General features: G+C 40.6%; 1 protein-coding gene across 1 annotated transcript in view; it reads right to left on the reverse strand.

The window, feature by feature from the left end:
• Nucleotides 1-2538: 2538 nt before the first annotated feature.
• LOC121844893 (TSC22 domain family protein 4-like) overlaps nucleotides 2539-12835 on the reverse strand; it is a 69815-nt gene continuing 59518 nt past the window's right edge. The window contains exons 4-5 of the mRNA XM_042315363.1: nucleotides 3864-3915; nucleotides 2539-2802 (exon numbers count right to left, since the gene is read on the reverse strand). The gene's annotated coding sequence lies outside the window, so the exon portion shown is untranslated. The remainder of the gene's footprint in view (nucleotides 2803-3863; nucleotides 3916-12835) is intronic.

The raw sequence follows: 12835 nt of genomic DNA on the forward strand, positions 1-12835 counted from the left end.
ATAGAGATGTAAATAGAGATGTGGTGTGTATAGAGTTGTATATAGAGGTGTGGTGTATATAGATGTGTGGTGTGTATAGAGGTGTATATAGAGGTGTGGTGTGTATAGAGGGGTATATAGAGGTGTGGTGTGTATAGAGGGGTATATAGAGGTGTGGTGTGTATAGAGGTGTGGTGTGTATAGAGCAGTGGTGTATATAGAGGTGTGTGTATATAGGTGTATAGAGGTGTATATAGAGGTGTGGTGTGTATGGAGGTGTGGTGTGTATAGATGTGTATATAGAGGTGTGGTGTGTATAGAGGGGTATATAGAGGTGTGGTGTGTATAGAGGTGTGGTGTGTATAGAGCAGTGGTGTATATAGAGGTGTGCGTATATAGGTGTATATAGAGGTGTGGTGTGTATAGAGGTGTGTATAGAGCTGTGGTGTGTATAGAGGTGTGGTGTGTATAGAGAGGTGTGGTGTGTAGAGGTGTATATAGAGGTGTGGTGTGTAGAGGTGTATATAGAGGTGTGGTGTGTATAGAGGTGTAAATAGAGGTGTGGTGTGTATAGAGGTGTAAATAGAGGTGTGGTGTGTATAGAGTTGTATATAGAGGTGTGGTGTGTATAGAGGTGTGGTGTGTAGAGGTGTATATAGAGGTGTGGTGTGTAGAGGTGTATATAGAGGTGTGGTGTGTATAGAGGTGTATATAGAGGTGTGGTGTGTATAGAGCGGTGGTGTATATAGAGGTGTGTGTATATAGGTGTATATAGAGGTGTGGTGTATATAGAGGTGTGGAGTGTATAGAGGTGTATAGAGGTGTGGTGTGTATAGAGGGGTATATGGAGGTGTGGTGTATATAGAGGTGTGTGTATAGAGGTGTGGTGTGTATGGAGGTGTATATTGAGCTGTGGTGTGTATAGACTTGTGGTGTGTATAGAGAGGTGTGGTGTGTAGAGGTGTATATAGAGATGTGGTGTGTATAGAGGTGTATATAGAGCTGTGGTGTGTATAGAGGTGTGGTGTGTATAGAGGTGTATATAGATGTGTGGTGTGTATAGAGGTGTATATAAAGGTGTGGTGTGTATAGAGGTATATATAGGTGTATATAGAGGTGTGTGTATATAGAGGTGTGCGTATAGATTTGTATATAGAGGTGTGGTGTGTATAGAGGTGTATATAGAGGTGTGGTGTGTATAGAGGTGTATATAGAGGTGTGGTGTGTATAGAGGTATATATAGGTGTGTGTATATAGAGGTGTGGTGTGTGTATAGAGGTGTGGTGTATATAGAGGTGTGTGAATATAGGTGTGGTGTATATAGAGGTGTGGTGTATATAGAGGTGTAGTGTGTATAGAGGTGTGTGTATAGAGGTGTGTGTATAGAGCTGTATATAGAGGTGTATATAGAGGTGTGGTGTATATAGAGGTGTGTGTATAGAGATGTATATAGGTGTATATAGAGTTGTGGTGTGTATAGAGGTGCATATAGAGGTGTGATGTGTATAGAGGTGTATATAGAGGTGTGGTGTGTATAGAGGTGCGTATAGAGGTGTATATAGAGGTGTGGTGTATATAGAGGTGTATATAGGTGTATATAGAGGTGTGGTGTGTATATAGAGGTGTGGTGTGTATAGAGGTGTGTATAGAGGTTTATATAGAGGTGTGGTGTGTATAGAGATGTATATAGGTGTATATAGAGGTGTGGTGTATATAGATGTGTGTGTAGAGGTGTGGTGTGTATATAGGTGTATATAGAGGTGTGGTGTGTATAGAGGAGTATATAGAGGTGTGGTGTGTATAGAGGTGTATATAGAGGTGTGGTGTATATAGAGGTGTGGTGTATATAGAGGTGTGTGTATAGAGGTGTATATAGAGGTGTGGTGTATATAGAGGTGTGTGTATAGAGATGTATATATAGGTGTATATAGAGGTATGGTGTGTATATAGAGGTGTGGTGTGTATAGAGGTGTATATAGAGGTGTGGTGTGTATAGAGGTGCGTATAGAGGTGTATATAGAGGTGTGGTGTGTATAGAGGTGTGTGTAGAGATGTATATAGGTGTATATAGAGGTGTGGTGTGTATAGAGGTGAATATAGAGGTTTGGTGTGTATAGAGGTGTATATAGAGGTGTGGTGTGTATAGAGATGTATATAGGTGTATATAGAGGTGTGGTGTGTATATAGGTGTATATAGAGGTGTGTGTAGAGGTGTGGTGTGTATATAGGTGTATATAGAGGTGTGGTGTGTATAGAGGTGTATATAGAGGTGTGGTGTGTATAGAGGTGTATATAGAGGTGTGGTGTGTATTGAGGTGTATATAGAGGTGTGGTGTGTATAGAGGTGTATATAGAGGTGTGGTGTGTATAGAGGTGTATATAGAGGTGTGGTGTGTATAGAGGTGTATATAGAGGTGTGGTGTATATAGAGGTGTTGTGTGCTGATCCCTGACTGTTTGATCCTTCCCATCCTCTTAGCGCTCCAATCCACATTCCGACCCAGCTCTGCTGATTACCCCCGACAACGCCGTGTGTGTCTGTGCTCTAGGTATCCAGGTACTCTTTAGTCACAGTTATTTATTATTGTTTTCTGCCGTTAGACAGAATCATTCATCAGTCATGTTACAGGTATTACTAATTTAAACAACGATCATGAGAGGAGTGTAACATTTTGTTGCTGTGTCAGTCTCTGTCTCTCAGAGTTCTCAGGATATAGTTCTCTCTCTCCAGCTGGGCGTTCCTTTCTGATAGTTCTTTAATCTGTTCCCATAGCAACTCCACTTCCTCTCTGACCGCCAGCATCAGGTGGGTCTTTACAAGGTCCTGAAATATAGAAAACAATCTACACTGAGTGGACAAAACACTAAGAACTCCTTCCTAATATTGAGTTCCACCCCCTTTTGCTCTCAGAACAGCCTCAATTTGTCTGGGTGTAACCGGTGTGAAATGGCTAGCTAGTTAGCGGAGTGCGCGCTAATAGCGTTTCAATCGGTGACGCTCTGCAAGGGCCACGGCTTCTGTGGAGCGATGGGTAACGATGCTTCGTGGGAGGCAGTTGTAGATTTGTGCAGAGGGTCCCTGGTTCGAGCCCAGGTAGGCGTGAGGAGAGGGACGAAAGCTATACTGTTACTTGGACATGGTCTCTAAAGGGGGCGAAAGCATTCAACAGGGATGCTGGCCCATGTTGACTCCAATGCTTCCCACAGTTGTCAAGTTGGCTGCCTGTCCTTTGGATGGTGGACCATTTTTGATTCAACCGGGAAACTGTTGCAGTTCTTGCCACATACCGGTGTGCCTGGCACCTACTACCATACCCCATTCAAAGGCACTTTAATATTTTGTCTTGCCAATTCACCTTCTGATTGGCACACACACACAATCCTTGTTTCAATTGTCTCAAGGCTTAAAAATCCTTCTTTAACCTGTCTCCTCCCCTTCATCTACACTGATTGAAGTGGATTTAACAAGTGACATCAATAAGGGATCATAGTTTTCACCTGGATTCACCTGGTCAGTCTCATGGAAAGAGCAGGTGTTCCTAATGTTTTGTCCAATCAGCGTATAAGTCAGTTAAATTAAGAACAAATTCTTATTTTCAATGACGGCCTACAATGTCCAAACCCGGACGACACTGGGCCAATTGTGTGCCGCACTATGGGACTCCCAATCACGGCCGGTAACTGTTAAAATAATGTCTGGGACTATAACAGAATTGATATGCAAGGCGAAAATCCGACCAGAATTATTTCTTTTTTATTATGGAAACCTATTGTTTCTATGTAACTCCGTCTCCCAGATTGCAATTCCTATGGCTTCCACTAGATGTCAACATTCTTTATTCAAGGTTTCAGGCTTCTTTTTTGAAAAACACAACAGAGACCTACCATGGCTTGCTCTATCTTGTTGTCGATTGCGATCATGCTGCTGCTCGACCCACTGCAAAGACGAGAAAATAAACAGTTTTGAATAGTGTGTGTGTGCGCGTTTCTAGATTCAGTGTAATGTGGTGGCACATGGTTCCCATCAGAGTATGTGAGTATGGAGTTGAGTGGTCGGAAATCCCACTCAGCCGCTCCACATGCTTTCCAACCGCTCCACTAAAAACCAAACCGCTCCTCGCTCACAAGGGAAAATAAACTAATTACCACGCATTAAAACACAATTTAACCAACACCCATCTATTGTTATGACTACCTGGACCTATCATTTGATTTTTAATTATTGAAACCAAACCATATGATTTAAATGAAAAAAGTATTTTCATAAATATAAACCCTCTGAATAGGCTACATGTCATATTAAACCCTCTGAATAGGCTACATGTCATATTAAACCCTCTGAATAGGCTACATGTCATATTAAACACTCTGAATAGGCTACATGTCATATTAAACCCTCTGAATAGGCTACATGTCATATTAAATAGAATATAAACACTCTGAATAGGCTACATGTCATATTAAACCCTATGAATAGGCTACATGTCATATTAAACCCTATGAATAGGCTACATGTCATATTAAACCCTCTGAATAGGCTACATGTCATATTAAACCCTCTGAATAGGCTACATGTCATATTAAACCCTCTGAATAGGCTACATGTCATATTAAATAGAATATAAACACTCTGAATAGGATACATGTCATATTAAACCCTCTGAATAGGCTACATGTCATATTAAACCCTCTGAATAGACTACATGTCATATTAAATAGAATATAAACACTCTGAATAGGCTACATGTCATATTAAATAGAATATAAACACTCTGAATAGGCTACATGTCATATTAAACCCTCTGAATAGGCTACATGTCATATTAAACAGCATATAAACACTGAATAGGCTACATGTCATATTAAACAGCATATAAACGCTCTGAATAGACTACATGTCATATTAAACCCTCTGAATAGGCTACATGTCATATTAAACAGTATATAAACACTGAATGGGCTACATGTCATATTAAACGCTCTGAATAGGCTACATGTCATATTAAACCCCCTGAATAGGCTACATGTCATATTAAACAGTATATAAACACTCTGAATAGACTACATTTATTTATTTATTTATTTTACCTTTATTTAACCAGGTAGGCAAGTTGAGTACAAGTTCTCATTTACAATTGCGACCTGGCCAAGATAAAGCAAAGCAGTTCGACAGATACAACGACACAGAGTTACACATGGAGTAAAACAAACATACAGTCAATAATACAGTATAAACAAGTCTATATACAATGTGAGCAAATGAGGTGAGAAGGGAGGTAAAGGCAAAAAAGGCCATGGTGGCAAAGTAAATACAATATAGCAAGTAAAACACTGGAATGGTAGTTTTGCAATGGAAGAATGTGCAAAGTAGAAATAAAAATAATGGGGTGCAAAGGAGCAAAATAAATAAATAAATTAAAATTAAATACAGTTGGGAAAGAGGTAGTTGTTTGGGCTAAATTATAGGTGGGCTATGTACAGGTGCAGTAATCTGTGAGCTGCTCTGACAGTTGGTGCTTAATGCTAGTGAGGGAGATAAGTGTTTCCAGTTTCAGAGATTTTTGTAGTTCGTTCCAGTCATTGGCAGCAGAGAACTGGAAGGAGAGGCGGCCAAAGAAAGAATTGGTTTTGGGGGTGACTAGAGAGATATACCTGCTGGAGCGTGTGCTACAGGTGGGAGATGCTATGGTGACCAGCGAGCTGAGATAAGGGGGACTTTACCTAGCAGGGTCTTGTAGATGACATGGAGCCAGTGGGTTTGGCGACGAGTATGAAGCGAGGGCCAGCCAACGAGAGCGTACAGGTCGCAATGGTGGGTAGTATATGGGGCTTTGGTGACAAAACGGATTGCACTGTGATAGACTGCATCCAATTTGTTGAGTAGGGTATTGGAGGCTATTATGTAAATGACATCGCCAAAGTCGAGGATTGGTAGGATGGTCAGTTTTACAAGGGTATGTTTGGCAGCATGAGTGAAGGATGCTTTGTTGCGAAATAGGAAGCCAATTCTAGATTTAACTTTGGATTGGAGATGTTTGATATGGGTCTGGAAGGAGAGTTTACAGTCTAACCAGACACCTAAGTATTTGTAGTTGTCCACGTATTCTAAGTCAGAGCCGTCCAGAGTAGTGATGTTGGACAGGCGGTTAGGTGCAGGTAGCGATCGGTTGAAGAGCATGCATTTAGTTTTACTTGTATTTAAGAGCAATTGGAGGCCACGGAAGGAGAGTTGTATGGCATTGAAGCTTGCCTGGAGGGTTGTTAACACAGTGTCCAAAGAAGGGCCGGAAGTATACAGAATGGTGTCGTCTGCGTAGAGGTGGATCAGAGACTCACCAGCAGCAAGAGCGACCTCATTGATGTATACAGAGAAGAGAGTCGGTCCAAGAATTGAACCCTGTGGCACCCCCATAGAGACTGCCAGAGGTCCGGACAGCAGACCCTCCGATTTGACACACTGAACTCTATCAGAGAAGTAGTTGGTGAACCAGGCGAGGCAATCATTTGAGAAACCAAGGCTGTCGAGTCTGCCGATGAGGATGTGGTGATTGACAGAGTCGAAAGCCTTGGCCAGATCAATGAATACGGCTGCACAGTAATGTTTCTTATCGATGGCGGTTAAGATATCGTTTAGGACCTTGAGCGTGGCTGAGGTGCACCCATGACCAGCTCTGAAACCAGATTGCATAGCAGAGAAGGTATGGTGAGATTCGAAATGGTCGGTAATCTGTTTGTTGACTTGGCTTTCGAAGACCTTAGAAAGGCACGGTAGGATAGATATAGATCTGTAGCAGTTTAGGTCAAGAGTGTCCCCCTTTGAAAGAGGGGGATGACCGCAGCTGCTTTCCAATCTTTGGGAATCTCAGACGACACGAAAGAGAGGTTGAACAGGCTAGTAATAGGAGTGGCAACAATTTCGGCAGATAATTTTAGAAAGAAAGGGTCCAGATTGTCTAGCCCGGCTGATTTGTAGGGGTCCAGATTTTGCAGCTCTTTCAGAACATCAGCTGAATGGATTTGGGAGAAGGAGAAATGGGGAAGGCTTGGGCGAGTTGCTGTTGGGGGTGCAGTGCTGTTGACCGGGGTAGGAGTAGCCAGGTGGAAAGCATGGCCAGCCGTAGAAAAATGCTTATTGAAATTCTCAATTATGGTGGATTTATCAGTGGTGACAGTGTTTCCTATCTTCAGTGCAGTGGGCAGCTGGGAGGAGGTGTTCTTATTCTCCATGGACTTTACAGTGTCCCAGAACTTTTTGAGTTAGTGTTGCAGGAAGCAAATTTCTGCTTGAAAAAGCTAGCCTTGGCTTTTCTAACTGCCTGTGTATAATGGTTTCTAGCTTCCCTGAACAGCTGCATATCACGGGGGCTGTTCGATGCTAATGCAGAACGCCATAGGATGTTTGTGTTGGTTAAGGGCTGTCAGGTCTGGGGAGAACCAAGGGCTATATCTGTTCCTGGTTCTAAATTTCTTGAATGGGGCATGTTTATTTAAGATGGTTAGGAAGGCATTTTTAAAAAATATCCAGGCATCCTCTACTGACGGGATGAGATCAATATCCTTCCAGGATACCCCGCCAGGTCGATTAGAAAGGCCTGCTCGCAGAAGTGTTTCAGGGAGCGTTTTACAGTGATGAGTGGAGGTCGTTTGACCGCTGACCCATTACAGATGCAGGCAATGAGGCAGTGATCGCTGAGATCTTGGTTGAAGACAGCAGATGTGTATTTAGAGGGGAAGTTGGTTAGGATGATATCTATGAGGGTGCCCATGTTTAAGGCTTTGGGGAGGTACCTGGTAGGTTCATTGATAATTTGTGTGAGATTGAGGGCATCAAGTTTAGATTGTAGGATGGCTGGGGTGTTAAGCATGTTCCAGTTTAGGTCGCCTAGCAGCACGAACTCTGAAGATAGATGGGGGGCAATCAGTTCACATATGGTGTCCAGAGCACAGCTGGGGGCAGAGGGTGGTCTATAGCAGGCGGCAACGGTGAGAGACTTGTTTTTAGAGAGGTGGATTTTTAAAAGTAGAAGTTCAAATTGTTTGGGTACAGACCTGGATAGTAGGACAGAACTCTGCAGGCTATCTTTGCAGTAGATTGCAACACCGCCCCCTTTGGCAGTTCTATCTTGTCTGAAAATGTTGTAGTTTGGAATTAAAATTTCTGAATTTTTGGTGGTCTTCCTAAGCCAGGATTCAGACACAGCTAGAACATCCGGGTTGGCAGAGTGTGCTAAAGCAGTGAATAAAACAAACTTAGGGAGGAGGCTTCTAATGTTAACATGCATGAAACCAAGGCTATTACGGTTACAGAAGTCGTCAAAAGAGAGCGCCTGGGGAATAGGAGTGGAGCTAGGCACTGCAGGGCCTGGATTCACCTCTACATCGCCAGAGGAACATAGGAGGAGTAGAATAAGGGTACGGCTAAAAGCTATGAGAATTGGTCGTCTAGAACGTCTGGAACATAGAGTAAAAGGAGGTTTCTGGGGGCGGTAAAATAGCATCAAGGTATAATGTACAGACAAAGGTATGGTAGTATGTGAATACAGTGGAGGTAAACCTAGGTATTGAGTGATGAAGAGAGAGATATTGTCTCTAGAAACATCATTGAAACCAGGAGATGTCATTGCATGTATGGGTGGTGGAACTAATAGGTTGGATAAGGTATAGTGAGCAGGACTAGAGGCTCTACAGTGAAATAAGCCAATAAACACTAACCAGAACAGCAATGGACAAGACATATTGACATTAAGGAGAGGCATGCTTAGTCGAGTGATCAAAAGGGTCCAGTGAGTGGAAAGGTTGGTTGGGGGTCACGGCGATTTAGACAGCTAGCCAGGCCATCGGTAGCAAGCTAGCATAGGATGGAGGTCTGTTGTTAGCCACCTCTTGCGTTCCGTCAGTAGATTAGTGGGGTTCCGTGTGGTAGAGGGGATTAATCCAAATCACACAACAACAACAAAAATAAAAACAATAGATATAGTTATAGAGGCCCAAGAAGAAAACATAATAAAAATAAATAAATTGTCCGATTGTCTATTCAGATAGCAGCCGGTAAGACAGCTAACGGTTAGCAGGCCGCAGATGGGCGTTCAGGTAACGTCGCGACGGAGGAGCCAGCCGGATAACTCCTTCGGGTAGATAACGTCGGCAGTCCAGTTGTGAAGGCCCGGTGGGGCTCCGCGTAGGCAGTAAAATGGGTCCGGATAGGTGACTGCAGCCCAGGAGTGATTGATGGAACTCAGGAGTGATTGACGGAGCTGGCTAGCTCCGGAATAATTGATGTTTGCTCCGGAATCGACGAAGGCCGATAGTCACATGGATAGCAGCTAGCTAGCTGTGAGATCCGGGTATGAATGTCCAGAGAGCAGTCGAAATCCAGGGACATGGAGAGAAAAATTGGTCCGGTATGTTCCGTTCCGTTCCGAGCCGCGCTGCGCCGTACAAAACTGGCGATAGATTTTCGAGCTAAAGGATAGCTGATGACCACAAACCGTGGTTAGCTGAATACTAACGATTTGCCAGTAAAGAAGCTAACTAGCTTCTAAACTAGCTTCTGATTAGCTTCTGGATTAGCTTCTGAACTAGCTACCGATTAGCTTCTGGCTAGCTTCTTGGAGTTTCTGGCTAGCTTCTTGGAGGATTACAGATTTGAGGTAAATAATACTTTTTTATAAATATAAATTGGTGAGGCGGGTTGCAGGAGAGTGTTTTGAAGATGAGTTGATGAAAAATAAAAATAAAATGTATGTGAAAAAAGTTGTAAATATATATATATACAGGACACGACAAGACGAGGACAAAAGACGTCTGAACTGCTATGCCACCTTGGAGCGATTCATGTCATATTAAATAGAATATAAACACTCTGAATAGGCTACATGTCGTATTAAATAGTATGTAAGCCCTCTGAACAGGCTACATGTCATATTAAACAGCATATAAACACTGAATAGGCTACATGTCATGTTAAACACTCTGAATAGGCTACATGTCATATTAAACACTCTGAATAGGCTACATGTCATATTAAACACACTGAATAGGCTACATATCATATGAAATAGCATATAAACACTGAATAGGCTACATGTCATGTTAAACACTCTGAATAGGCTACATGTCATATTAAACACTCTGAATAGGCTACATGTCATATTAAACCCTCTGAATAGGCTACATGTCATATTAAACCCTCTGAATAGGCTACATGTCATATTAAACCCTCTGAATAGGCTACATGTTATATTAAACCCTCTGAATAGGCTACATGTCATATTAAACGCTCTGAATAGGCTACATGCCATACTAAACGCTCTGAATAGGCTACATGTCATATTAAACCCTCTGAATAGGCTACATGTCATATTAAACCCTCTGAATAGGCTACATGTTATATTAAACCCTCTGAATAGGCTACATGTCATATTAAACAGTATATAAACATTCTGAATAGACTACATGTCATATTAAATAGAATATAAACACTCTGAACAGGCTACATGTCATATTAAACAGCATATAAACACTGAATAGGCTACATGTCATATTAAACCCTCTGAATAGGCTACATGTCATATTAAACACTCTGAATAGGCTACATGTCATATTAAACCCTCTGAATATGCTACATGTCATATTAAACACACTGAATAGGCTACATGTCATATTAAACCCTCTGAATAGGCTACACGTCATATTAAACCCTCTGAATAGGCTACATGTCATATTAAACACTCTGAATAGGCTACATGTTATTTAACCCTCTGAATAGGCTACATGTCATATTAAACACTCTGAATAGGCTACATGTCATATTAAACCCTCTGAATAGGCTACATGTCATATTAAACCCTCTGAATATGCTACATGTCATATTAAACACACTGAATAGGCTACATGTCATATTAAATAGCATATAAACACTGAGTAGGCTACATGTCATATTAAACGCTCTGAATAGACTACATGTCATATTAAACACACTGAATAGGCTACATGTCATATTAAATAGCATATAAACATAGGCTACATGTCATATCAACACTCTGAATAGACTACATGTCATATTAAACACACTGAATAGGCTACATGTCATATTAAATAGCATATAAACACTGAGTAGGCTACATGTCATATCAACACTCTGAATAGACTACATGTCATATGAAATAGCATATAAACACTGAGTAGGCTACATGTCATATTAAACACACTGAATAGGCTACATGTCATATTAAACCCTCTGAATAGACTACATGTCATATTAAACACTCTGAATAGGCTACATGTCATATTAAACCCTCTGAATAGGCTACATGTCATATTAAACAGCATATAAACACTGAATAGGCTACATGTCATATTAAACCCTCTGAATAGGCTACATGTCATATTAAACCCTCTGAATAGGCTACATGTCATATTAAACACACTGAATAGGCTACATGTCATATTAAATAGCATATAAACACTGAGTAGGCTACATGTCATATCAACACTCTGAATAGACTACATGTCATATGAAATAGCATATAAACACTGAGTAGGCTACATGTCATATTAAACACACTGAATAGGCTACATGTCATATTAAACACTCTGAATAGACTACATGTCATATTAAACACACTGAATAGGCTACATGTCATATTAAACACACTGAATAGGCTACATGTCATATTAAAAACTAAAATAGGCTCATGTCATATTAGAATAGGCTACATGTCATATTAAACACTCTGAATAGGCTACATGTCATATTAAACCCTCTGAATAGGCTACATGTCATATTAAACAGTATATAAACACTGACTAAGCTACATGTCATATTAAACCCTCTGAATAGGCTACATGTCATATTAAACACTCTGAATAGGCTACATGTCATATTAAACAGCATATAAACACTGAATAGGCTACATGTCATATTAAACACACTGACTAAGCTACATGTCATATTAAACCCTCTGAATAGGCTACATGTCATCTTAAACACTCTGAATAGGTTACATGTCATATTGAACACACTGAATAGGCTACATGTCATATTAAATAGCATATAAACACTGAATAGGCTACATGTCATATTAAACACACTGAATACGCTACATGTCATATTAAACACTCTGAATAGGCTACATGTCATATTAAACAGTATAATAACCCTCTGAATAGGTTACATGTCATATTAAACAGTATATAAACACTGAATAGGCTACATGTCATATTAAACACTCTGAATAGGCTACATGTCATATTAAACCCCCTGAATAGGCTACATGTCATATTAAACAGTATAATAACACTCTGAATAGGCTACATGTCATATTAAACCCTCTGAATAGGCTACATGTCATATTAACCCTCTGAATAGGCTACATGTCATATTAACACTCTGAATGGGCTACATGTCATATTAAATAGCATATAAACACTCTGAATGGGCTACATGTCATATTAAACACTCTGAATAGACTACATGTCATATTAAACACTCTGAATGGGCTACATGTCATATTAACACTCTGAATAGGCTACATGTCATATTAAACACTCTGAATAGGCTACATGCAATATTAAACACTCTGAATGGGCTACATGTCATATTAAATAGCATATAAACACTCTGAATGGGCTACATGTCATATTAAACACTCTGAATAGACTACATGTCATATTAAGACTCTGAATAGGCTACATGTCATATTAAATAGCATATAAACACTGAGTAGGCTACATGTCATATTACCACTCTGAATAGGCTACATGTCATATTAACCACTCTGAATAGGCTACATGTCATATGAAATAGCATATAAACACTGAATAGGCTACATGTCATATTAAACACTCTGAATAGG

Source organism: Oncorhynchus tshawytscha, unplaced genomic scaffold (assembly GCF_018296145.1).
Source record: "Oncorhynchus tshawytscha isolate Ot180627B unplaced genomic scaffold, Otsh_v2.0 Un_contig_8471_pilon_pilon, whole genome shotgun sequence".
Classification (NCBI taxonomy): domain Eukaryota; kingdom Metazoa; phylum Chordata; class Actinopteri; order Salmoniformes; family Salmonidae; genus Oncorhynchus; species Oncorhynchus tshawytscha.